The sequence below is a fragment of the Astatotilapia calliptera genome, chromosome 4 (assembly GCF_900246225.1).
Source record: "Astatotilapia calliptera chromosome 4, fAstCal1.2, whole genome shotgun sequence".
NCBI classification, from domain to species: Eukaryota; Metazoa; Chordata; class Actinopteri; order Cichliformes; family Cichlidae; genus Astatotilapia; species Astatotilapia calliptera.
In genome coordinates, this window is record NC_039305.1 from 2,715,030 (window position 1) to 2,719,319 (window position 4,290).

Here is a 4,290-nt window from a genome sequence, read left to right on the forward strand (position 1 = left end):
TTTTATCGTTGGTTTTTGTTGCATGCCAGTTGTTTGTAGCTGTCGTGGTAATTAAGCCTTTTACTTGTTTTTGGATTTTTGGCTCGTTCACATGTTTGCACTGTAGTTTTTAACCTGGGTTAACACTTTCAGAGTTTGGATCCTCGTCCTTTTTAATTTGTGACACGGAGTGAAGATAATAACTGATCGCGTGATATTTAAATTTTGCTCCACACGGAGAAATGTTGTTGTTTTTAGTAAAGCTACTAAATAATATGAATGATTCAAAGTGTTACCGTGAACCACAGATGTCTCTGTAACAGCCATTTACTCTCTCTTTTCTTTGTTGTAATGCACATTTAGACACTAGGGGGCAGTCAACTTTTCAAGTCTACACTTTAAATAATCCACACAGTGCAGGTGAAGTATCAGAGGCACCACAGACTGTATAAGAAAAAATAATTGGTGAAATCCTGTTTGATTTGAAGCCTTGATTTTACTGCTTTAGCTGTCACCATTTTTAAAAATAATAATTGTAATAAAAGGCAACGACAGCACAGAGGTGAAGCCTAGCAAACAGTTAGCAGCTGTGTTAGCACACACCTGACATTCAACGTGAATGGATAAAAACAAATTCTGCTCTAAGCAGTTATCATGAAGTAAATGAGCCATAGCGGTCGTTGTAGCAGCCTCTAAACACCGGACTCTTTGGGAAGTGATTCTCCTTTGGAGCCAAAAGCACAGGTTGTTACAAACATATAACAATAATAATAATAACAATAATAATAATAATAACGCCTGAAATTTTATTCCACATCTGCTCGCCCACCACAAGCTCTAAATCCACTGTATTGTTCTGCTAATAGCCGGAGGAGGACGGTCATTAGGGCTGCTTGGAATGGCTCATCGCTCCGCTAACTGACCAAAGTCATTTGGCAAAAGAACAAAAGACAAACAAATTATTTCCTTTCAGTTTAAACCGAGTGAAGGAAAACCTGTGAAACACACGGTGCCTCTCATCGAACCGTGACAGCTCCCGGTGGTTAAACTGCTGATCTGCAGGAATGTGACAGATGTGAGCCTCTAATTTACTGGGAGAGCGATCACTGTGGGACAAACATCCACTGGTGCTAAGTGGGATTCATTAAGGCTGTGATTGGTATCATCAGCTGCTTCAACCAGGTAGCTTCATGCTGTAATGATCAATGCTAATGTATGACTGGACCCCGGTCTGTGCAGTAATTATGGGATATTTGCCCAGCACGTTATGGATGAGCACATTAATGCTCGTCTTGTTTGTGTTCCTCATCCGTTCTCTCGCAGGCATGTGAGCATCACACATGCAGGAAACTCTGCCCAGAGGACCGGGCTGTCGAGAGGCGTCTCCACTTGGCTCAAAGTAGTCGTGCAAATTGAACACGACGATGAATCGAGAGCTGTTCGGTTGTCATGAGGATAATGTGCAAATTGCTCCTTTGTTTAAACAATATTGGTGTGGCTAAAAGCGAAGATGGATACGAGGAAGCCAGCAGCTTCCTTCACCCTCACCTCCCAGTCTGAACACCGAGCAGCAGAAGTGTCCTTAACCAAATGTGGGCTTTCCAGGTTTGTGTTATAATAAAGCTACTTAACTTCAGTAAGGATGATCTCCATTCCTTTTCTTCACCTTCTCCAGTCCGATGAGCCCTGAGCTCCTGCTCTGTAAATGCTTCGTGCTCTGCCACACTGCCTTTCAGCCCCTCCATCATTGTTCCTTCACGGTGTGATTACAAGCAAAGTCTGCAACCTGCTTCTAGACTTCAGGAAGGTCCTGTCACCATCTCTTCCCTTCATCTGCAGGTTTGCTCCATTATTTTTCTTCTCAGTGGAGTCTAGCTGTTTGTATGTTTTGCTCTTTTCATAAAAAAATATTTATCTATGAGAAAAGACAAAAAAATCTGTAGATACCTAAAGTGACGATAAAGATTATTGTTTATAAATTACTACATAAACGTGTGTTAAAAACAGTATATATATGTAAGAATAGGACTGATACAGAAAAGTTTTCTGTGATGAAGTGGTATCCAGTGCTTTGAGAAGTTCTGACAAACTGAATCTATTGTTTCTGTCCTCGTGTTTGGAGACGGTTTGCATCCCCGGGCCCTCGGGAGCAGCTCGGTTTGTTAGCTGCTGGCTCTGGAAGCGCGTCTGCCTGGTGTTTTGAGGCTACACAGCAGCAGAAACACAGGGAAGAAACTACTGTGCACGAGTGTTCGTCATCCTGGACGGAGCGGGGAGCAGACAGACGGCAGCACAGCGCTGTCGAGCCTCCGCTGGGAGCTTTGGCGCTAATTGTGTAGGAGAAGAAGATTGTTTTGGCTGTAATGAAGGATCTGTTTGTTAACCCTGTGCCCTTGCAGTAGATTGTGAGTCTGTCCACTCACTGTGCTCATGCCAGCTGAACGCTGTTTAGCACTACGAGTGTTTACAGCTCTGATTATGGAGAGAGCAACCTTGAATAAATGTAAATGCAGCCTGTGTGATCCACATTAGTAGGCTTATGGATTTTCTAATGTTGTAGTAGAAGCAGTTATCACTGTTAGTGTTTTTTCATCATTGCCTCTTGGATTGGAAATGAGGCTGAAGAGCATCTGCGATGATCCCAGCGTCAGGGTTTCCGCTTGCACAAATCCTTCGTTCATGCATATGCAGTCGGACCTGCAGGTAAATAATAATTCTTCCTCCAGGTCCTCCATCATGGAATCATTTGCGGAAGCAGCATCCAAGCTTCAGTGCTGAGCTTTGACACAAACAAGCGTTTGAGAGTTTGAGATATGTTTTCATGTTTACATTTGAATTCAATTTTAGATAAGAAGACGAAGCAGCGAAGGCTGTAAGCGCCTTAAAGTGGGACTGAGAGGTCACGATCACACAGGTCCACAGACGGGTTTGCAAACATCTGGCAACTATTGGTTGTAAAACAAAACCAAGTGTATTCCTACACCGGCTGCGAGGATGCTTGGTGTTGCTTGGTGAAACTGGTCACAAGTACACAGAGCTGCACCAAAAACAGCTGTGATTTTGCCGTAGCTGGGAAATGTGCGGAAACAGAGACCTTTCCCCTTCAAAGTAAAAGCTGTGCCTTCTGAAATGTGTTGGTTGCAGCTGTAAGGTGTGCTTTTACTCTGAAGGCCTCGTTCATGTGTGTCTGCAGACAAATTAGTGTCTTCTGTGACACTGTGTGTGTCGTGGTTGTGGGTCTGTGACCCAGCTTTTTGAGTTTACGTTTGGGATTCATGATTCTTTGCTTTATTAAAATGATTTAGGTTTGAGTTTACTTATATGTTCCCTAGTCATGTCTTTGTTCCCTCCATGTCCCTTAGTTGTTCCCATGTTCGCCTCCCTGAGTTTCCTCCTTGTCTACCCAGTCTGTTTCCTTTCTGTTTCTGGCCCCTGTGTCAACCCTGTGTCTCTTAGTTCCTTGTGTTATGTTTGTGACCCAGTTTAGTTTACATATATTTCATTTTTAGTTGCCTTGTTTTACACATTTTTGCCTTGTGCCGGTTGCTGACCGGTCTGTGATGAGTGCCTGATTCTGAACTCATACTTCCAAATCTATGTTGAGCTAAAACAGCCACAGATGTGTCCTAACTGAGACTGGGGATACTGTTTTCTTTTAGCTATAGCAGCACATGAAGCTTCCTGATGTAGATGTTGGCATGTCCTGCTTCCTGAAGGTCGGTCTTAATTTTAATGAATGAATTTTGCTTTTACTGGAAGTTGTAGATAATCTTATTTTATTTTTGCATGTGAATGCATGGCCAGTGTTGGGGAGTAACGGAATACATGTACCGCCGTTACGTATTTAAAATACAAAATATGAGTAACTGTATTCCGTTACAGTTACCGTTTAAAAAGGTGGTATTCAGAATACAGTTTGTTGAAATAAATGGATTACACTGCAGTACTTTCCTGTTTCATTTTGTCGCGGGTCAGGACTGTTTGGGTTTTGTTTGACAGCTACGTTCTGTTGTTCCAGGCGGCAGCGTTACGGTTGCCATGGTTACAGGGCGACGCTCTCTCTCTCTGCGACTGTGTGTTTCCTGGGTGAGAGAGCGCCTTTTCGTTGTTGTTGTGCTAAGCTAACAGGCAGAATGCTACAAGAATGTAGCATCATGGGCAGTGTAGTCCGTGCTGCTGGGAGAATGGACTGCCATACACGTTATGGGTCTGTGAGCGCGAGGAGGGAGAAAAAGGGGAGTGGAAAGGTACGAGTTGTCATCGAGGAAAAACGGGAGCTGGAAGCATGTAAATATAATAATAACCACTGCA